Raw genomic sequence first — 24,608 nt, forward strand, 5'->3', positions numbered from 1 at the left:
CATCACATGGCTCAGCTTTTTGATCTAATACTTTAAGAGTTCAGCTTAGACTAAAACTGTATTCGTCAATAACTTTTTAAGTAGTATTTTAGTGTTTTAACTAGTCAAAATGGTAAAGGTTATGTTTTATACTAACTCATATAATGCTTGACTTTTAACGTTTTATGAAAAGTTACCGAAACAGCTAATAACTAAATGCACGTTTTATAAAAAGTTTCTGAAACAACTAACAACTAAACGCTATTAGAATAACTAACAGCGACCAAAACATCTAATTTTTTCAAATAGACCCCTAATACAACGAGGTCTAGAACACATGGGCTCAAGTCAAGAATTGATTTGATTCTCATATGATTCTAAATATGCTCTTAAGTGAATTTCTATAAAGGCTCTCTGAGTCTCCTTTGTTCATTTTAAAATAGATATTTTTGTTTGGAAAGCTTATTTAGATAGAATCCTAGTAAAATTATAATTTTGAGGATTGTGCGTGCCCTGCATGCGAAAAGGAAATTGAAACTCCTGATATCATTGTTTGACAGAATGTGATTTGGCTCATAATGTGCAGAATTCTTTTTTTTGTTTTTTCTTGGTGGAATATCTCAATATCGCTTCTAAGTCCTTCAACAATCTAGGTTGGCAATGGGAAAGCATGGTCACTGTAAGGAGTAAAAAAAGCAGCTTGGATGCATGTCCTCTCACCTCCCGTTTAACGATTAGATAAGAGATTAATCTTTTTTGGGCTAGGCAGCGATTATATTGTCCTCTCCAAAATACTGATTCCACGATTTAATTCTGCTATCACTATGGTGGTATCTAGTATGCTTTAACCACTAGACTAAGCTATCTTCAGTTGGATGCTTTTGTTTTTTGTTGTAACTTTGTCGTTGTGGTTGGGAAAACAAAGCCTTATTTAGTTCTACCACCCGAAGAAGTGATTGACAGTATAAAATTCAGAAGTTCAAGTGTAAATGTCCTTCCCTTTCTTATGATGTTAAGACTGGTATTATGAACCTTTAACAATTGTTAGTAGTTGAATGGTATCTGAAAATACATTCCATGTATGATGAAATATCATTCTTATGATGAAATACATTCTATATATGGTGTCTGAAAACACATTCTATATAAATTATTATTGGTTGTTAATTACATGCTTTTAGCAAAAACTGATTATATATACACACACACGTACATCAATTGAAACATGTTTATTAGATGATATTGTGGCATTATACATATTTAGAGTGGATATTAGATAAATGGTGATTTATAAATTGTTTTGACTATTATTTATTATTAATTTCAATACGAAATCATATTTATAATATGACAGGAAAAATTATAACCAATACTTAATAGTATAAAAAATAATAATAAATGAATAACAAGTACAAAACGAGTAATAATAACGTGCAATGCATGTCAAAAAAAAAAAAAAAAAACTAGTGTATATAAAAGAAAGGATATGGAGGAGAAACATTAGGGTTGATAAAATACCCATGCTAAATTTTTGGATTGAAAAAAATATCTTTTAAGGTTTTTAATTCTATTGATTGAAAAAATAAGGTGATTTAATTTGATTGATTACATTGGTTTTCTATTTAAATCTAAATTTTATTGTCTAATAAATAAAATAAAAATTATTATTACAAAATACTATAATTATAAATTTTATTTTGGGAAGTTAGTTGTATGTTACACTTCACTCCCTTATGGGACAACGTCCTGGTTGAGGTTTGTCCCATCACTGATCAAAGGGGCAAGAACCGACACTGATACCAGATGTGGTGCTAGCTTGAGATGTCAGATTACCGTTAAGCAAGTCCCACATTAGATAAGTGCGCGAGAGAAGAGGTGGATATATAAGTGCTAATATACTTTAGACTTGTAAGAGACCTTTTGAAGGCGATGGATTATCACTCTTAGAAATAAAATCGAAATTAAGGCCTACCAACTTAATTAGAAACTTTTTTTTTAATTACTGGGGCTACCCCCTCTTTTGCTCACTAAATTGGTAAAAACAATTATGGTCGAGAGGATTTGAACTCGAAACCTTTCCCTCCTCACATAACTTAATTAGAAACTTTAAGGATTAATATTTTACAATTGACAATAAAAAGAATCCATATTGAAAATGAATTATAAACTAAAAATTTTTTAAAAATTATATTTCAATATCAAAATTTAATAGAAAAGACAAATATTAATAAGAATTAATATTTAAATTTAAATTTATTATTAAGAAATATCAAAACACGGGTATGAACAACAAGTAAATGTTGTTAAAACCCAGTTCTCATAGAAACATATAACTTGGGAAAGGGAGTAACCATTGTTGTTATAATATTAATTATCATAATTATTGTTATTTAAAAAAGGAGTCTAATATCATAATAATGGCTAACATTTACAAAATATTTAATTATATAAATTAAATTTCAATATTGCCATTTTCAAAATCATTTATGTAGAGATCCAAGTATAAATATTAAAAAATAATTTTAATGAAAAATGAAATATTAAAACTGCAAAAACTAAAAAAAAAAAGATTAATTTTTTCCATTAAATTTGTATATGGCTACTATATCTAATAGTTATTTTACCAATGAAGTTAATTTAAAGACATACCGCATTTAAATATGTAGCCGGTCAAGACCCATAATGTCTTCAGATATTTATGTTATGGTTTGTCAGACTTGACACCTTATTGACTAAAAATAAAAATTCCAAAGGTATAATTAACTTAAACTTATATCTATTTATACTATTTATAAAAGTGAGAAATAGAAGATAATGAGATTTTCGATAACGCTCTTAATAAACTTTAGGATATTCTAAAATAACATTAGTTATATCGAATTAAAAAATTACGTTTTTGCCATATTTCAACATTTTTTTTTTCTAATTGTTTAGCTGTTCCTTATTTTTTGCCATGTGGCTTTATTAGGTTACCTCTTATTTTATAATTGATAACTGTGCCTATAAGGCAATAACCTTTTATGTATATGTTAAAACTGTTTCCATAACAATTTAAGAATAGTCTATTTCATAGAAACAATAAATACAATTAACTAAAAATGTATATAATGTGAAGAGTGAACCGACCAAAATGACTTAAGCCATTTTGTGTTAAAGGTAAGCCTAACTCATTATAAGTCTAATATTAAATATATAATTGAATTTGATTTGATTAATTTGTTCCTAGGGCCCAGATTCTCAACAGAGCCTGTATTTGTCTATTGTTCAATCAAAATTAATGATAAGATGAACAAAGATATGTCTGCAATTTGAGCCTATTTGAATTGGAAATTATGTAACCAAAGCTTTACAATTCAAATTTATAGGCCTCCTAGCAGCTATTCGTAAAGAAAATTAAAAAGAGATGCCAGTAATTTTTTTCATTAAAATTTTTTATTATTTTTAATTTACGTAAATATATGAATGTGGGGAAATATATGAATTGTGCAAAACGGACATTAATATTATTTATATTTACAAGAAAAGCCAGTAATGAATCTTAATTAAATTTATTTACAGCCCCATAAATGAACTTGATCCATAATTTTAACCATATATGTGTTTCCTAATTAACGTAAACTGCTTCCTAATTAATATATTTTTACTTCTTTCTGTACAATTTCATTTAGTTGTAATAAATATGGTAGTAATACATATGTTCAATATTATATAAACATAAAAGTAAGTATATTTGAAGAAAAAATATAGTAAACGTATTTATTTATTTTTTCTTGACTTATTGCTTTAATACATGTTCTATTTATTATCATCCTTAGATGGATATTGTTACTGTCATTAGTATTAGTTAATATATTTTTAGTTGAACATGTTGCAAAATGTGTTAGTCGTTGCTTGAATCCCATTGGACTTCGTGTTCACCATATTTATGCCTTTTTGCCACTTAGGTTGTTGTCACACAAATGAATGGTGTGTTGTGGCGGTGCCCACTCAAGTGTGATCCATAAATTGTTTTGTAAGTGGTGTGGCGGTGCCCACCCACGTGAAGAAAAAAAAAAAAAAAGAAAAAGAAAAATGAGGGGAAAGAAAAATTGGCAAAGGCCCTTCTCCCTTCTTCCTCTCCTATAAATAGGAGAGGATTTGCTTCATTTGAGACACACCAACTGAGAGAACAATCTCAGAGAGTATTTTAAGTTTTAAGAAAGGGTTCTTAAAACTAAGGGTTTAGAAAAATAGTGAAGATTGTTAGGGTGTTTTTGGAAAACACTTGTGAGTGTCATTATTTTGTATTACTCTCTTTGTAAGCCTACTATTTTTAATAGTGGAAGAAATATTCGGAGTTGGTCCCGTGGACGTAGCCCTAAATAGTTAAGGGTGAACCACGTAAATTTCTGTGTGTCCCAATTTTTAATTTTTCCGCTGCGTAATTATTTTCATAATTTTATTGCCAATATCCTAACAAGTGGTATCAGAGCCTGGTTCAGTCGGTCAGATAGTGGCACCGGATCCGTGGATATATTTTGAAAATAAATATACCACGACGAAGAGAAAATTACGACGAGTCCATTGGTGTTGTCCGCTCAGAAAGACGTTACAGAATCGACTTAGTGATGAATAGTAAAATAGTAACACGTGGTTGATGGTGAATAGTTACTATTGGCTTGTTGAGCCCGTCACTGTTAAGCTCAGCACTATTCACGTATAGTACTATTCACGTATATTACTATTTACGTGTATAGTTACTATTCTCGTATACTGATGCTATTCACATATACGATTACTATTCACTCAAAAGTCATGGAAGCTAGAACGAGCAAAATGATCAGTCTAAATGGCGCAAATTACCATATATGGAGAAATAAAATGAGAGATCTCCTTATGGTAACCAAAATGCATCTGCCCGTGTTTGGTTCAAGTAAACCAGCAGATAAGACTGATGAAGAATGGGCTTTCGAGCATGAGCAAGTTTGCGGCTATATTCGACAATTTGTCAATGATAATGTGTACAACCATATTTGTAACGAAACTCATGCCAGAACATTATGGGACAAGCTTGAAGAGTTATATGCCTCAAAATCCGGCAACAACCAATTGTTTTATTTGACGAAGCTGATGAATTTTAAATACCAAGAAGGTACTTCTGTAGCAGATCACTTGAGTGAAATGCAGGTGACTATTCATCAGCTGTCAAATATGGGCATAAAATTTGATGATAAAATCCTCGGTCTTATGGTGCTTGCCTCCTTATCAGAGTCTTGGGAGACTTTGAAGATATCAATAACAAACTCTACACCACATAGTGGAGTTGGCTGGGAATTTGTTAAAAATGCTGTTCTGAATGAAGAAATGAGACGCAAAGCACAAAATCCTTCTTCATCTCAGTCAGACATTTTTTTAGCAGATGCTAAAAGAAATAACCATCCCAGAGGGAGGAGCCAATCTAGAAGTTCAAATGCAAGAGATAAGAGCAGGGGTAAATCAAACAGATTTGCCAATATTGTGTGCCATCATTGTGGGAAGAAGGGGCACATTAAAAGGTATTGCCGGAAGTTCAAAAGTGATCAGGAGAAGATCAAAGGCAAAGCAAAGAAAGAAGAAAGCTGTGATGATGAAGCCAATGTCATTGCTGAGTTCCAACTGTTCATTGAAGACACTATCAATCTTGCAACCCAAGCGACCAGTTGGGTAATTGATAGTGGGGCTACACTTCATGCAACATCTCGGAGAGAAAATTTTTTATCTTACACACCAGACAATCTGGGTGTGGTCAAGATAGCAGACGGCAAACTATTGAAAGTCATCGGTAAGGGAGATATTTGCCTGGGGACAGAAAATGGTTCGAGATTAATTTTAAAAGATGTCGTACATGTACCAGACATGCATTCTAATTTAATCTCGGTTGGTAGACTTGATGATGAAAATTTCTGTAGCACCTTCAGAAAAGGCCAGTGGAAACTCACAAAAGGTTCCATGGTGGTAGCTAATGGAAGGAAAGATCCAAAGCTATACGTGACGCATGCGAAGCTCTCCCGAGATACTTTAAATGTAGCGGAGGATGACAGTGAGTTGAATTGTAGCATAAACGACTAGGCCACATGAGTGAGAAAGGAATGACAACTCTGGTAAAAAACAACATGCTATCTGGATTGGATAAAGTCCATTTAGAGAAATATTCTGATTGTATGGCAGGAAAGCAGAATAGAGTAGCCTTCAAGATTTCTCAGCCTTCCAGAATGAAGAATGTGTTAGATCGAGTACATTCAGATCTATGTGGACCATTGCCGATGTCATATGGTGGAAATCGATACTTCGTAACATTTATTGATGACCATTCTAGGAAGACCTGGGTATACACTTTGAAGTCTAAAGATCAAGTTTTAGATGTCTTTAAACAATTTCTAAACTTGGTTGAGCGACAGACAGGCAAAAAGCTGAAGTGCATCAGAACAGATAATGGTGGAGAATACACTGGGCCATTTGATGCTTTCTGTAAAGAGCATGGTATTCGACATCAAACAACACCTCCTAAGACGCCGCAATTGAATGGTTTGGCTGAGAGGATGAATAGAACTTTGATGGAGAGAGTCAGATGTTTACTCTCACATGCAAAGTTGTCTAAAAGATTTTGGGGTGAAGTTCTTCTTACTGCAATTCACCTTTTAAATCGTTCACCTTGTGTTCCTCTACAGTACGATACTCCAGAAAGAGTATGGTCAGGAAAGGATGTTTCCTATGATCATTTGCGTGTGTTTGGTTGCAAAGCTTTTGTGCATATTCCTAAGGATGAGAGGTCTAAGCTTGATGTCAAGACTAAAATGTGTATTCATTGGCTATGGCCAAGATCAATTTGGCTATAGATTTTTTGATCCAATTCAGAAAAAGATGATAAGAAGTAGAGATGTTATATTTGTTGAAAATCAGACTATTGAAGATGTTGAAAAGACTCAGAAGCAAGCTGCCGATAGATTTGAAGATGATTCAACAGATGTGCAAATAATTCCTCCAACAACAGAACAAAGATAAGTTGGATATGAAGAAACTATTCCACAAGAACAAGAGCCAGAGTTAGAAAATCCAGAAGTTCCTTATCAAAATGAACTGGAAGATGATTTTGATGGTGTTCATGTTCAGCCACCAGCACCAGAAGGTTCTCAAACATTAAGAAGGTCTAATAGAGTCAGACAACAATCTACTAGATATCCAGCAAATGAATATTTATTAATGACTGACGGGGGAGAACCTGAATGCTTTGAAGAAGCAATGGAAAGTGAACACAAAAGGAACTGGATTGAAGCCATGCAAGATGAAATGAAATCCTTGCATGAGAATAAAACATTTGAGCTGGTGAAGTTGCCCAAAGGCAAGAAAGCTTTGAAGAACAAGTGGGTGTTCAAGATCAAGCAGGAAGAACACAGCTCCCAACCACGATTCAAAGCTAGACTGGTTGTGAAAGGATTCAATCAAAGAAAGAGTATTGATTTTGATAAAATTTTTTCACCAGTTGTGAAAATGACATCCATTCGAACAGTGCTAGGAATGGCCGCCAGTTTTAATCTGGAAATCGAGCAAATGGATGTGAAGACTGCCTTTCTACATGGTGACTTGGAAGAAGAAATATACATGGAGCAGCCAGAGGGTTTCATCGAAAAAGGAAAAGAGAATCATGTATGTAAGTTGAAGAAAAGCTTGTATGGCTTAAAACAGGCACCAAGACAGTGGTATAAGAAGTTTGAATCTGTTATGGGGGAGCAAGGTTACAAAAAGACTACTTCAGATCACTGTGTCTTCATAAAGAAGTTCTTTGATGATGACTACATTATTCTCTTGCTCTATGTAGATGATATGTTGATTATTGGTCAGAATTCTGTCAGAATTAATAGCTTGAAGAAATAGCTAAGTAAGTCTTTTGCTATGAAAGACTTGAGACTAGTAAAGCAAATTCTTGGTATGAAGATTAAGAGAAATCGAAGAACCAATAAATTATGGTTGTCACAGGAGAAGTATATTGAGAAAGTACTTCAAAGTTTCAAAATAGAGAATGCTAAAGCGGTTAGTTGTCCTCTTGCTAATCACTTTAAATTAAGCTCAAAACAGTGCCCTTCTACTGATAGAGAGAAGGAAGAGATGGAAAAGATCTCATATGCTTCAGCAATTGGAAGCTTGATGTATGCCATGGTTTGTACACGGCCAGATATTGCTCATTCAGTCGGAGTAGTGAGTCGGTTTCTTTCAAACCCGGGAAAGGAACATTGGGCTGCAGTGAAATGGATTTTCAGGTATGTTCAAGGTACGACCAAAGTATGTTTATGCTTTGGAGATGAGAAGCCAGTATTAGTCGGTTATACCGATGCAGATATGGCTGGGGATGTTGACTCGAGAAAGTCCACATCAGGGTATCTAATCACATTTGCAGGGGGAGCCGTGTCGTGGCAGTCCAGATTACAGAAATGTGTTGCTTTATCAACAACTGAGGCAGAATTCATAGCATTAACAGAAGCTTGCAAAGAGTTGCTATGGATGAAGAAGTTCTTAAATGAACTCGGAATTCATCAAGAACAATATTTGATATTCTGCGATAGCCAGAGTGCAATTCATCTTGGGAAGAATTCCTCCTTTCATTCAAGGTCAAAGCACATTGATGTTAGATATCATTGGATCAGGGATGTGCTGGAGATGAAGCAGTTACAGCTTGAGAAGATCCATACAGAAGAAAATGGATCAGATATGTTAACGAAGATTCTTCTAAAAGACAAGTTTGAATATTGTCGATTAGCTGCAGGGATGATGGAGAGCATGGCTAACGTCCCCACTTGAGTGTGCAGGGGGAGATTTGTTGTGGCAGTGCCCACTCAAGTGGGACCCACAAATTGTTTTGTAAGTGGTGTGGCGGTGCCCACCCACATGAAGAAAAAAAAAAAAAAGAAGAAAAACGAGGGGAAAGAAAAATTGGCAAAGGAGAGCCGTACACGGCTCTCCCTTCTCCCTTCTTTCTCTCCTATAAATAGGAGAGGATTTGCTTCATTTGAGACACACCAACTGAGAGAACAATCTCAGAGAGTATTTTAAGTTTTAAGAAAGGGTTCTTAAAACTAAGAGTTTAGAAAAATAGTGAAGATTATTAGGGTGTTTTTGGGAAACACTTGTGAGTGCCATTATTTTGTATTACTCTCTTTGTAAGCCTACTATTTTTAATAGTGGAAGAAATATTCGGAGTTGGTCCCGTGGACGTAGCCCTAAACAGTTAAGGGTGAACCGCGTAAATTTCTGTGTGTCCCAATTTTTAATTTTTCCGCTGCGTAATTATTTTCGTAATTTTATTGCCGGTATCCTAACATGGTGTAGATTATAAATCAGACTCAATTCATGTGCTTCATGTGGGAAAGATGAGAATGAAGCTTCGTAAAGGAAAGTCGACAATTACTAAAGAGTACTACTCCACTTTAATGCAGGTAAATGATTTGCAAGTTAATCCTCTTCTTGGAAGATGTTTTGATGTTTGAATTTTTATCCTTTTTTCAAAGATCATTTTTTTCTTGTTCATTAGTCTTCCCATAATTTTTAATTAACTATAAATTGTTCTGTTCCACTTCTGTCAAACAAAGAACTGTTATGTGGAGCATTGCTTGGGGGAAGAAAATAAATTCATTATACTCATTTCAAGCAATGTACCTAATCCACATTTATTCTTGTGCTCCCTCTCTTCTCTCTCTGACATAAGCACGCACTCGTTTTATGTTTAACTTTTTAGTTAAGTGAAAAATGGTTATACTTATACCTATTGCACTTTCCTTGTATCTTAGCTATGTGGGGTTAGAGGAGGTGGGAACGTTGCAGCGCAGGCCTTGTATTGGCAAGCGAGTAAAGGACTTTCTTTTGTATTAGCATTTGAATCAGAGAGGGATAGAAATGCAGCCATTATGCTTGCAAGGAGTTTTGCCATTGATTGCAATCTAAGTATTTCCAAAATTTATCAACTTCTACTTGTACACAATTTTTTGTTTATTGGTATAGTATTTCTTTTCCTTCCACCTTTTTTTTTTTTCTTTCTGTTCCTTCCGTATTATAATATCAAATTCTTGAAATGCCAGATTATGCTTGCTGGGCCTGATGACCGGAATCCGTTAGGAAGTTAACCAACTCCACATATGGTATTCCAATTCAGTAACTGTAATTATCACATTGAGTTTCCCCCTGTATTATAGGTTTGAAATAGTAGGAGGTTCCATTGTATGTTCTGTTATGGGCTTCCATCATTCTTTCTTTCTTTTGTTTTTGTTTTTGTTTCTCTTATTTTCTTCTCCTGCCCTAACATCAAGGCATCCTTTTTCTTTGCCTTTTTGTCTTTTTGTCCAAGTATAACATAATCCCAATTACATCAGGTGTTGTATGATTTATGTACAATGATTAATACATGATTGGTGTTTTGCTATAAGAGAGTTTTACTGTCTTTTCTTGGCTGGTTGATATTGTGACTTCCTGTTTGACAGTTCATATTGAATCTGAGCATCCTCTTTGCTTCATTGTTGTTGCTAGTTAAGAGAATGAACATAGCCGTAATAGAAATCGATTTTCGGACCGATGGGTATCTATTCTTATAGTATTGTTAGGGAAGTCGATAAGCTAATTCCTATAGATATATTTGCGGCAGTCTCAAGTCAGACGAGCTCCAAATTAGTTGCTTTTCCAGTTTGAGCTACTAAACTACTACACACTATTGGACTTGAATTAGTCGGACTTATGGATGGAAGTGCTACCGTGCTGCTCTGATCCGTTCAAAGAGGTTATGGGTAGGTATAAATAGATTTGAAATGGGTACGGATAATGAAATTATTACCTGTTATGGATGCGGGTAGAGCACGGATATAGATTTTTAGATATCCATTACTTGTTGTCCACTATATTAAACAGGTTTGACAATGGGCACCCATAGTTATCCTATTCCAGTAGTAAAAAATGTATTTTTAATAAGTTCAGATTTAGAAAGTATAAGATTTGTGGATACCTTGCTCGTATAAAGATACTTTAAATGAGTTTTGAATGGATAAGGATAGTAAAAATTTAAATGGGTTCGGAAACGAGTATTTAATTGGATATTTAAATAAATTTAAAATGAATATAGATAATAAAATTTTAAATGAATACAGGTAGTTTAAAATTTGTCGGGGTGCCGACTGCTCTATCCCTACCAGACTAATCTCATGCATTGAGAGATTTTAAACAAGCTACTTATAAGCTACTAGAGGAGCAAGCAACGGTTTTCTTGAGAACTCCAAGAGATCAGTAATAAATAGTATTACACGCAGTTGATCATTTTTTTTATCATCAATAGGATTTTCCCCATCAGCATTTATAGGCAGTTTTATAAGTATTACTTGACTGGCTTAGAAATAAACCATAACCAGCAGTGCTTTTCAATTAGCACAGAATTTGTTTAACCACAGCCCAATGAACCGTTCTAGGATTATGCAGGAACTGATTGAGCTTGTCAACTGCAAAAGCTATGGACAAGACGAATGATAGTTGATACTATCATTGGTCAACTGCTATGTTGAGTGAAATTCCCCACCGTAAGTACTGTTACTATTCAAAATTCTTCTGATAGTGGGTAGAGAATCATATCCAAGGTGTGCAAGCCACTCTTGATGGCCTCGTTTATATTCTTTATACTCTTTTTTACTCCTTTTTTTATTGATAGACTTACGGATTTAGAATATTTGGTTCGGTAATGCATACGAATAATAATTTAATGAAAAAAAAGGTAAAAGTTTAACGGAGAAAACTCAAATTATTGTTATATACACTGAAATTTAAAAAACCAGTGGGGCAGTTGCCCCAACTCCTATTATAGATTCTTCCATCTGGACAAAAAGTGATATCATAATTAGCTCCACTGGTGCAAGAAAACATGCTTGTTGAATGATCATAAGGGTAGCTATAAGCTTGAGGACACTGATTCTTGAAAAACATTGAATAATTTGTGGGTTTGCAAGTATTTGGCGTACTAAAGCTTTCTGTACAACAATATTCTGGCTGATTAAATGCTTCACATGCATTTTGCAGCCAATCACAGAATTTCCACTTTGCCCTTTAACAGCTAACTCGTTAGGGCAATCGGAGTTCACATCTCTTGCACAACTAGCAGTAATGCAAGTATTACCGGAACCGCCACGTGGAGAGATTGACACTGGCACGTTAAAACCATCGACAAGACTAATATTGTAGTAATCTCGATCGCCTTTTTCTGCAAAAGTGAATTCTACAAGAGTAACCGGCAGGATGATTCCTCCGGCATCGTCACACGAAATTTGTCCGGAGCCAGAATCTCCAGTTGCACATATGAACTTTTCGGTTGAATTGGTGGAACATCCTGTCCGGCCCCAAAGCCGTCCAGTGAACAGAGCCGAAACATTTACGGATTGGGTTGCTTTTGTCGGTAACTCAAAGCCAGTCGTTGAGAGTTGAGGCCCATTGCCGAGGCTAGGAGTTGCCACCCAGACTTAGTATGCACAATTGTTGGAGACAGTTATTATTGCTGAGTGAAGTCCTACATTTGCATATGATTATATGATTAGATATTATTAATTTAAACTAAGGATCATATAAGCATGAAGAAAAGGAGCAAGAGGATGGCTAGAGTTTTCATGATTGAATTTCTTTCTTTGATTTTGGAATAGTTAGGAAGAAGACGATGTATTGGTTTATATAGCCTTCATAAATTGGAAAATTCAATGACTTACGGTTTGGGGTAGACTAAATAAGTTGTATTCCTTTCATATTACCCGTCGTGTTCCCATGTTATTTTCTTCGATGAAAGACAAAAATAAATGGAGAAGAACTTTTGGAATGTACCAAGTAAAAGTTAAAAGATACACTTGAAGAAAAAATGAGATGCAATTAATAAGATATAAGATACTTCTATAAAGTGAGGACATGTATACATTGGAAATTTTTAATGGGGTAAGAGTTGAGCATGGTTATGAAATCTTTAAAATTTAATATTTTCAAAATTATTATTTATTATTTTTTTAGTTTGCATTTGTGTTTCTACATTTTAGTCTGAGTAGTATTGATTGTGGCGACTTGAAATTTTGAACCTTGATCTTGTAGGTAAAGTTTACTTTGGTATTGCTTGTTGGTATTATCAAAATTAATATTAAAGGCGGAGTGTGGATTAAAAAAATTGAAATTTTTTTTAAAATTGAAAATGACTTAAATATTATTAGAATCAGAAATCAATACATTATAAATTAAAGATGGTGACATCATAGTCCATTCAATCAAACCGGACGTAAAACCTGAAATTATGCATTGAAATTTAATAATTATAAGAGGTAATTAATATTTAGCAGAGATGTTAAAATCGTTTAATAGTTAATTACCAAAAACATGCTAAGATATTAAGATTTAATAATGTCCCAAATAGGGATGATTACGGTTCGATATCAAATCAAAACCGAACCGGTCAAAACCGGTGTTTAACCATAGTCAACAGTTTTGGTTCTAAAATTATAATCAAAACCGTGAACTTAAGGTTCAGTTTCGATTCTTCATTTTTTGAAATCGAAATCGGTGGTTCCGATTTGAGACCGTGAAAAATATGTTCTTAAAAAAAATCTCAAATTTTTTTTTTTTTGTTTTATTATAGTTTTTTAAAGTAATTTTTAAGAAATTTATTGAATTGATTTAGTGTTTTTCAATAGTAATATTTATTATTATTATTTATTCAAGCTACAAATCTTTAAAAAATATTTTAAAAATTTAAAATATATTATTTAATTTCGATTCAAAATCGAAAAAAGTCGAAATCGGTAGTTCCAAAACCGTTTTAGAAATCGTCTAAAAACAGTTCGATTTCGATTCCACCTTTTCTAAAACCGTGGTCATGCCTAATGCCAAAGATATAATAATTTAAATTTAATTATCAGAGAGCCGACATTTTTTATTGAAATTTTAGGATGCAAAATGATGCTGCCTCCGTATATTAATGAATTTTGATTGTTTAATGATAATAGAATCATATTAAAATTACGATGTTATGAATTTAAACCCCAATCAATTAAAAAAGGTTAAAGAATTTAATTTTAACTAATGCGTTGACTTTAATCCTAATTAATCTTAGAAAGTGTGTTATTCAATATACATGATAAAAAAAATAACAAAAATGGCACCAAAATAAAATATTTAAGAAGAAAGAGATGATGGAAATTCACTCAATTCTATACATTCCAACCAAAATAAGCATTTCACCGCTAAAATACCACATGAGTAGTATCATCTATAGATGCGCGCATGCTATGAAAGATGGAAAAAATTTGCATAAATTGGGTCTAATTTAGGGGTGTCAAAACAGGTTGCTGTATCGGGTTTGACACGGATTCGCCTAACATGCAACATAATTAGGGTCAACATGAATATGGTCCGTTTAATAATCGTGTCAAATTTCTCAACGCGAACACGACACGAGAATTAAGCAGGTGACATGAACACGACACGTGTAATCCGCCTAATATCATAAGCAGGATAAGTGGGTCGTGTTGACCCATGTAATCCGCCTAATATCCTAAATAGGTTAAGTGGGTTGTATTGACCCGTATATAACCCACTAAACCTGCTTATGATATTTTTAAGTTTTAACCTATTTAACTCAAATCATATCTAAAAATAAATTTTATACATAAAATGTATAGATTCTCCAAGATTCATAATTAAAATAACAATAAATTTTAAATAGGATTTTAGTTGGGTATTTATATTTGACACTAAAATTATCTCTTTATCCTAAAGTAAATGGGTCACTTGCCTAATCCGCGTGTCAATCCGTGACACAACACGTTTATATTTGTGTCATAAACAGGTGATACACTCGTTTATGACACGAACTCTTTTAACCTCAATCATAACCCATTTATTTCACGTGTTAGATGAATTGTGTTCGCGAGTCATGACCCATTTTAACACCCCTAGGGTCTATGGTCTCATTTATGGATCAAACAAATGAGATTAAATATTTTTTTAAAAGTATTCTGACTTTATCTTTATTTTCCAAGTGTATGGTCAGAAATACTTTCATTTTAATAAAAATCCTTAATTTCATTGGTTTGGTCCATAAATGAGGCTATAGACCCGGCCAAAATGTTTTAATTGGAGGATTAACTAATTAAGTAATGGGTGGTGAAATTTGATTAATTATGGTTCCAATTAAGGTATTATTTGCCTGGATCCGGTCAATGAGCCAACCCATAAATTAAATCAATAAAAAAATAAATTTTTATTGAAATGATGGTATTTCTTACTATACACTGAAAAAAAAAAAAAAAGAAGTATAAAGTGTAAAACAATATTTAGAAATGGATAAATTATAAATTCACTCCTTAACTTTGCAATTTTTAACTTTGTGGCACCCTGAACTTTGTGAATGACCCATCGTCCACTTGAACTTACAAATTTTGATAACATTGCATATCTTTCCATGCTAATAGTAATAGTTTTTAGGATTTTTTACTATTACATGCAAAATATTGATTCGATGTATAGTTAGCATAATTTTTAGAACAATAATTTTCACATTTTTTTAACTATGTAATAAATATTTAATTGATCTAATTTTACAAGTTGAAGTGTTTAATAAAATAATCTTAAAAGTTGAAGTGTTTAATAAGTGTAATTTTATAAATTAAAGTATTTAATATATCAAAGTAAAAATTGAGGATGTCGCAAGGTTAAATTTACAAAGTTCAGAGGTGAATTTATATATTCAACCATTTAAAAATCTCTATTTCATTGGTTTGATTCATAAAGATACGTATAGGTTCAATTTTTACAAATCAATCCTTCAATTAATACCCTTCAACCCGTAATAGAAGCCACACAAACATAAATCAAGAGACTCAACAACTACAAACCCATTTACAATCTCGTCACGAGAGTTAAAATATTATCTCCAAAAGAAAAGATGTGCAAGATATGGAAATTTCTGCCTTTTTCTGAATGCAAATTTCCAAGCAGAATCAAAGTTTTAGGACCAAATTAGGGACAGTTGATTGTACTTTCATCACTGAAATTTCCAACTTCATACATAAACAGCATATACAAACTTTTTTTTTTTTGGCTTCAAACAGCAAACCGTAACTAATACGTGTGCAGTATCACAATCTTAGAATCTTTCGAAACCATCAATTTTAATTTTAAAGAAGTGTGAAACCATAATCAAACTCTTCTTTGACCACTTTTAAAATAATTTTAGAATCTTCCATTTCAATTCAGTTTTAGTTTAAGATTGGATTTAGACAATTAAGTAGTGGAGGGTTAGATTTACTTAAAATTTACTGATTACGGGTCATTCAATCAATCACCCTTTTTTCAAAAAAATAAAATAAAATAATAATTTAAAAAATCACTCTAATCTCTTTTTTTTTTTTTTTATAAACGGCCACTGGCGAGCTCCCTTTTTCCTTTAGCTAGTTTTTTAAACTTTCTTTTATTTTTTTATTTCTTTTTCAAATAATTTTTAAATTTATATTTTTTTTTTATATAGATTTAAGTTATTATTGCCTTCTTGGAATTAGTCTTATACATATTTTGGATTAGTGTTCCCTATATCTTGGAATTCATCGTCATGGTGATTTTATTTATAATATTCTGTTATTTGGGAAGTTATGTAGAAGAAGTTACAGATATTCTCTCTCATAAAATGAAGAAATTAAAAAGTAATTAAATCAGACTTGTCGAAAGACTATAGAGTCAGAAATTGATCATAAATATCTACCAAGTGAAGCAAGCGGCCGCCTATAACACATATTATATTCTATTAATTTGATCAGATATTTTAAACCAAAATTGCATTTTTTTTTTTTGTAAATAATTTATTATTAGGCTTCCTATACAAAAATAGAAAAACTCATCCACCGATATTCTATATTTGTATATTGTTCACCCTTAATGAAATTCTTCTAAAAAAAAAAGTCAGTTACCCTTCAACCCATAACAGAAGGCAGAAGCCACACAAACACAAGTCAATAGACTCAACACCACCACAAACCCATTTACACTTTTCTCTCGGGAATTAAAATCTTATCTGCAAAGGAGAAATGGCCAAGATATGGAAATTTATTAAAAAATTAAAACTCAATTTACGTGAGATGAGACTCAATTAAAACTCAAAACTATAAATGATCGTTCAATTTGCTACCACTGGTGTAACTGTGAAAGCAAAATCATGAGGACTTTTTGGCTTGCGGAATCTAATCTAGCAGTCTTCCTTTGCGAAATATTGCAAAGCAGTCTTCCTTTTCTTCATGGACAGAAAGTGATATCATAATTAGCTCCACCAATGCATGAAAATGTGCTTGTCAAATCATCATAAGCATAGGTATAAGCTTGAGGGCAACCAATCAATATTCTGTGCAAGTAGCTGGCGTATTAAAGTTTTCTGTGCAACAATATTCTGGGCGATTAAATGCTACACATGCACTTTTGCAACCAATCACAGAATTTCCATTTGGCCCTTTAATAGCTAACTCATTAGGGCAATCAGAGTTCATATTTCTTGCACAGCTACTGGTAATGCATGTATTACCGGAACCGCCACATGGAGAGACTGACATTGGCACATTAAAACCGTCGACAAGACTAACGTCGTAGAAATCTTGACCACGGTTTTCTGCTAAAGTTAATTCTATAAGAGAAACTGGTGGATTTCCTCCAGCACCATTGCATGAAATTTGTCCGGAGCCACATTCGCCAGTTGCACATGTGAACTTTCCAGTTGAATCGGTAGAACATTCTGTTCGGCCCCAAAACCTTCCGGTGAATGGGGCTGGAACATCTAGAGATTGGGTTGCTTTTGTTGGTGGTTGAAAGCCAGTTGTTGACTGTTGAGGCCTATTACCACCGGTAAGGGTTGCTGGCCAAACTGTGTATGGACAATTGTTGGTGAAATGTATTGTTGCCGGGTGAGCTCCTACATTTGTACATGATTAGATATTATTAAAATGAACCAAAATGTACGTTCAATATATATATATAACACTATAATGTATTTTTTTTTTTTTTTTCAATTTCATAATTAAGTGAAAACTAATAATATACTTATGCATTATAAAATTATGATAGATGTTAACATAATCATATAATTATATATAATGTTATTCTACTGAAGAAGAAGAAGAAAAAGGCACTTAAAAGAAATAATTCCTTAAAACCGTTAATCGGCAGTAAAGAATGCTCTTGATAGAATAGGAAAAAAAAAAGTTCTTTCTATGCATAAAATGAATATTTTTTATATGGACACACTAGATGAATAAATTATTAAATAGAAATTACCATAGAAGAGGAAGACTAGATTTTTCATGGTTGAACTTTTTTGATTGATTTTGGAATAGTTCGTAAGAAGTATATATAGCCTCCTAGAATTTCCTTATCATTATTGGATAAATTTATGATAGACGTTAACATAATCATATAAATAAATAAATAAATATATAGATAGATAGATAGATTAGCCTCCAAAACTAAATTCAAGAACTGGAAGATAAAAATCGCTTCTGGAGGGAGATATGTATATATTGGAAATTCTTGATGGGTTAAGAGTGGAAATTTTTAATCGCATAAGAGTTGAACATAATTATGAAATCTTTAATCTTTAAAATTTAATATATTAAAAAAAATTTTTTACATGCTTTTCCGTTCTAATTGAAAGTAATATTTAAATAAAGTTCTTTCAACAGTAGTCACTTTAGATATTTTTAACGATTCGAGAATTAATTAATTAAATAATTGAGGGTTAGATTTACTTAAAATTTCTTAATATAGTTGGTTCAATTTACTCTTAAACCCACATAATAGAAGCCCTAGAAACACAAGTCAACACCAGCACAAACCCATTTACAACTTTGTCATGGGAATTAAAATCTTGTCTCCAAAAGAAGAGATGGGCATGATATATATATGGAAATTTCTGGCTATTTTTGAATGCTTATGGTCTCATTATTGCAAGCACAACCAAAGTTGTAAGACCAAATTAGGCACAGCGGATTGGTGAAATGCCAGCCGTTAATTTCGGTTTTCATCAATAAAATATCCAACTTTAATTGGACTTACATAAACAATATAGACAGCACATTTGGGTCCCTAGAAATTTTTTTCTTCTTTCCTCAACAAGTTTAACAGCACATTACAAACCCAAGAGTGGTTTGGTTCAAGTCGTAAATTTAATGGATAATTTATGGAAAGTCAAAAATCTAAACCTAGTGAAGACATTTATATATAGGAGGAGGCAGCCATGGATGCACAAACGAAATTAATTTTATAATAAAAATAAAATTTCCGATTCATTAATTACTATTATTTAAACCATAACAACAGTAAAATTAAATAGAAAAATTTCCAACAAATAGTTTTGAGTATGCTCTCGTAGCATGAAGTTCTGAATTTCTTCGTTTGTTTTTCTTGTTTCTTTTGGCTGCGATGGAACAAGATAGTCACAATCGATCCCTCGATGATGAGGAAGAGGAGGGTCTTTCCTTCAATATTGCTCTGGTCATCGCTGATCAAGGTTTTGAATTCTTTCTCGTCGGGATGCTTCTTACATACAGCCCGATTAATTTTACCTCGATGAAATCTGTGCTAGTAGATCTGTGGCATCCTCTTGGGGGAATTACGATTACTGATATTGGAGCAAAAAGATTTCTTTTTCGGTTCTATAATCAGGTGGATATGGATCGTACCGTTGATGGTGCTCCGTGGTTGTTCAATAAAAACCTCTTGGTGTGGAGTAAGATTAAACCAGATGAAGACCCTTTGAGGATTCCTTTGATTACAGCTGATGTTTGGGTGATTGTGAAGAATTTGAAGCCTAGGTTTATGCGTGAAGAGGTTGCGAAATCGTTAGGTGATTTTGCTGGCAAATTTGTGAGCAATGATGCAAAATACTTGACTGAATCTGCCGAACTGGAAGATTATTCCATGCGAATTAGAACTACTCTGGACATTCGTCAACCGTTACGAAGAATGAAGAAGCTTTTAGATGTAAAAGGGGAAGCTTTTTATGTCTGGTTTTCGTATGAAAGAATTTTTGTCTTTTGCTATCTATGTGGATTACTTGGCCACACAGATTCGTACTGTGAAATCCGTTTGAGGAAGAAACTGGATGAACTGATTTTTGGTTGGGATGAACGGCTCCGGGCTTTACCTCGCCGGAATCGTCGAGCTCCTAGTCAATGGCTGTGTGAAAATGGTAAGCCTCAAATTAGGCCATGGAACATGGCGGGTTTGAAGGAAGGAGTTACTACAAGGGATGATTCTCGTCTATTATATTCCCAGATTTATCGCACTTCACTTTTTGTTAATAATTCAAATTTGAATGGTGAAGGTGATGATTTTGGATTGATGGAGACTGAATCCATAGGAAGAATGAGTATCGGTGGGCTTGAGGATGATAGTGGGCCTATTATACATGGTGATCCAAAGAAGAGGCCCAGAAGTGATAAAAATGATAAAAATAAATCACCACCAGCTAATATTTCTTTGACAAAGGATTTATTAGGTGGAAATCAAGTTGGCGGCAATGCTTCAGCTTCTAAGATATCGGCTGGTCCCGTGAAGCGGGATAGCCGGAAGCAATGAGGATAATAAGTTGGAACTGCCGAGGCATTGGCAACCCTCGGGCAGTTAGAGCACTGAATGATCTAGTTACTAATTATAAACCTGACATTGTCTTTTTATTGGAAACCCGTATGCATGCTAGTCGGTTAGAGGAAGTTAGAGTGCTTATCTCTTTTGATAATTGTTTTTGTATGGATAGAGTGGGGTTAGGTGGTGGGCTTTATTTGTATTGGAAGTCCCATGTGGACTTAACCTTATTGTCGTTTTCTAATAATTTTTTCGATTGCAAAATAAATGATAATGGAACTTTTTGGAGGTACACTGGGTTTTATGGCTTTCCCGAATCTAATAAAAGGAGGGCTTCTTGGGATCTCTTACGCTCTTTGGCAATTCGTTCGTCCCTTCCGTGGCTTATTTCGAGGGATTTCAATGATACTATGTTGGATTATGAGAAATTGGTGGGCCTCCTAAGCCTAATTCTCTTTTAAATGGGTTCAAAGAAGCAGTTTCTGAAGCTGGGCTAGTGGATATTGTTTCTTCAAGCCCATTTTTTACTTGGTTTGGGACTAATCCAAATGGTCAAAAGGTCCAACAGAAACTTGATAGGGCTATGGGCAATGTTGACTTTGCTTTTTTATTTCCTAATGCTGCTTCCTTTGTTCTTGTTACACCCGTTTCAGACCATTATGCCATTTTTGTTGACGTCTCTCCTTCGTTTCATGATGGTCCTGCAAATCGGTCATTTCGGTTTGACAATTCATGTAACATCCCTTCCCGGTCCACCCATAACGCGAGTAAACCGAGCCGAGACGTTACAAACTGGTTGACTGTATGGTTTGACATGCTGAAATCATAATGTATAGTGAATATAATCTCATACTGAAGTTGTTTACATTAATAATGTACTTAAGATTTACAAAACATGATACTAAGTTCAAAATGGAATGGGCCCAACTGTGTGCCCTGTACATGCCATGAAAAGGATGGACAAAAATACACATCCAAAAGAGTAGCTACCCTGAAGGCTGAGTCTTCTACAGATGAACTGCAGCAGTTGTAGGCGGACTCTCTACGAACCAGTCTCAAAACCTGCGAGTTAAACAGGTAACTCGCTGAGCAAATAAAGCTCAGTGGATATCTCAACATAAAAAGAAACAATTAATGCACATACATGTGTAGAAAGAACCATGTAAACACATATGGCACACATAAATCAAGATATTTGTATGGCTCCATAAGGTTATAGCGAAACCGAAGTGATAAGAAAAACTGTATGAACACTGTATGCTTGGCTGCTATGGCCCATATAATCATATCCACTCAACGGCCTTTAGCCGGAGTACGAAACTGTATGAGGTGCAGATCTGCTATCCTATGTCGCGACATGGTCTTATCTACATGGTTTCTACCTAACCTCAATGGAGCATAATGTTGGTATGTCAAAAGTATAACACAATATCACATTACTAGTTCATAATGTATGTCATAACTTCATAAATCATAATGTTTACTTGATTTCACATCATTTGTATGCTTTCATGTTGTTTGATACATGTTCTCATGTTGTCTTTTTGTTTTAGAATGATTGGATGCATACAAGGTGAGCAAAGGAATCAGATTGCATTGAAAAAGAAATCCAGAAATGCATGAAATCACAAGTCGCGAGCGCGTCTTGTAAGGTCGCGAGCGCGTAAGTGCAAAAATGAGAGACAGTGAGTATCGGGCACAAGTCGCGAGCGCGTACTTGAAAGTCGCGAGCGCGTAGTGTGCCACTTGAGAGTCAGTGAGTTTCAGTCCAAATTCGCGAGCGCGCGAGGAAGGTCGCGTGCTCGTAATGCACAAGTCGCGAGCGCGCACTGAGAGTCGCGAGCGCGTAATGTGCAGAATGAGAGGCAGAGAGTTTCAGGCCAAAGTCGCGAGCGCGCAAGTGCAAGTCGCGAGCGCGCGACGTGTTTCCAGCCTACGCGGTCGCGCGACGTGTTTCCAGCCTGCGCGATCTGTACTCTTTTGGTCATAACTCTCAATATACAACTCCAATTTGGGTGATTCAAAAACCCATGCAAAGCTAACACATAGAGGAACAAATAACTCTTCTATGACACTTCCTAATTCCATCATTAAATGGGGTCAAAATCAAGATGAAGTTACTGGTAAAATTTCCAGCAACCCCTGTTTCAGCCTAACTCCATCTTTACTTCACTTATTCAATACCTCCCCTGTTTTCTCACCATTACCAGTCCTCCCACTCAACATGAGACAACACATGGTCTCATTATCAACACACCACACAACTTCTCATGCAAAGAAAATGGTAAAAGAAAAGAGATATCAAACCTTTAAAGCTTGAGTTCTTCTTTAGCTTCCTCCCCTGTTTTCTACACTCTTAGAACTTCCTTCACCTATAAATAAGAAGTCTTATAAATAGTCTCAAGCACCAAATGATTCAATTATGAACTTCAAGAAGGTTTACTTACTTGGATAGAAGAGAAGTTGAAGTTAAGGCTTAACTACCATGAAAATTGAAAGGAAGGTGGAAGACAAAATGAAGAAGATGAAGATAAGGATGACAAATGGGAAAGTGCAATGACTAGTACGGGTAGGCCATCAAAAGATAAAGGGATTTAAGTCAAACTTACAACTAGTACCTCAAAAATCAATTTGTTCCAACTTAAGACCCAAGCTTGATCTTTTAGTGCAATTAAATCCTACCCTTTATACTTTAATCTTTTCTCTCATTCAAGTAAGTCCACTTATACACCCATTCTACCCCAACCGGGTTTGGTTCGGCCTGACTCAACTCGACTCTATGAAATGACTCGACTCGGGAATGTCACAATTCATGGCTTATTGAAGATGGGTTTGAGATGGTGGTGCGTGACTGTTGGGAGGGGCTGGGTAATACGGATTTTATAGAGAGAAAGGAAACTTTAATTTCTAAAATCAAATCGTGGGGAAGGAGGCGGAATCATCATTTTTGGGAGAGAAGGAGGATTATTGTTAGACAACTTGAAATTCTTGGGGGAGTAGCAGATGGTTCAGAAGTTTCAAGGCTTAAGGAAGAGTGGAATGAAATTCTTCTAACTGAGGAGATTAGAAGGAAGCAGCAAGCCAAACTCTTTTGGTATACAAATGGTGACAAAAATTCTAAATTCTTCCATAAGCATATTAAAGGACGTCGTGCTTTGAACAAGGTGAAGTTATTGAAGTTTGAGGATGGACAGGTGTTTCTGATTTGGGAGGTATGTCGGATTTAGTGCAGAATTATTTTGAGAAGCTATTTAAGAGTAGCAGTACAGCAGATTATAGCAGGTTGTTAGGGATTACGAGTAAAGTTATTTCAAACGCGGATTCGGCTTTTTGGTTGAGGCTTTTCGTAAAGAGGAATTTCGCGAGGCATTGTTTAGTATGCATCCGGATAAAGCTCCTGGTCCGGACAGGCTAAATCCTGCATTTCTTCAAAAATATTGGCACATTCTTGGAGATGATATCTTTAAAGCAGGCTCGACTTGGCTTCAGGAAGGTACATTTCCCCCTGCCCTAACTTTAACTAATATTGTGCTCATTCCTAAAATTGCTGCTCTAGAAAGTGTGAAAGACTTTAGGCCTATTGCTTTATGTAATGTGATATATAAGATTGTATCGAAAGTTCTAGCGAATAGGCTTAAAAGAATCCTCCCACACATCATTGCTATCAATCAATCTGCTTTTGTTCCTAATCGACTAATTACAGATAATGTTTGTGTGGCTTTTGAGACTGTTCATAATTTGAAGAATAGAAGTTCAGGAGACCTTGGTTATTGTGCGTTAAAAATTGATATTAGCAAGGCCTATGATAGAGTGGATTGGGGTTATCTGAAGGCTATGTTGATTACTATGGGTTTTCCTGCGATGTGGGTTCAGTGGATGACTATGTGTTTTTCAAATGTCAGCTATATGATTAATTTGAACGGCTCTTTAGTGGGGCCGATTGTTCCTCGTAGAGGTCTTCGTCAAGGGGATCCGATATCGCCCTATCTTTTTCTTATTTGTGC

The 24,608-nt window shown here is 34.4% G+C and overlaps 1 long non-coding RNA gene and 2 pseudogenes across 1 annotated transcript; 1 reads left to right on the plus strand and 2 right to left on the minus strand.

The window, feature by feature from the left end:
- Window positions 1-9,309: 9,309 nt before the first annotated feature.
- LOC149496061 (uncharacterized) lies at window positions 9,310-10,408 on the plus strand. Its single transcript, XR_016321005.1, has 2 exons — window positions 9,310-9,425; window positions 9,777-10,408. It is a non-coding gene; the product is annotated as an uncharacterized LOC149496061 (long non-coding RNA).
- A 1,310-nt stretch (window positions 10,409-11,718) lies between these two features.
- LOC105635469 (thaumatin-like protein 1 pseudogene) lies at window positions 11,719-17,018 on the minus strand (annotated as a pseudogene).
- Window positions 17,019-17,125: 107 nt separating this feature from the next.
- Window positions 17,126-18,858, minus strand: LOC105635470 (thaumatin-like protein 1 pseudogene; annotated as a pseudogene).
- Between the last annotated feature and the right edge of the window lie 5,750 nt (window positions 18,859-24,608).

Source organism: Jatropha curcas, chromosome 5 (assembly GCF_041381405.1).
Source record: "Jatropha curcas cultivar XTBG-Jc1 chromosome 5, XTBG_Jcur_1.0, whole genome shotgun sequence".
Taxonomy (NCBI): Eukaryota; Viridiplantae; Streptophyta; class Magnoliopsida; order Malpighiales; family Euphorbiaceae; genus Jatropha; species Jatropha curcas.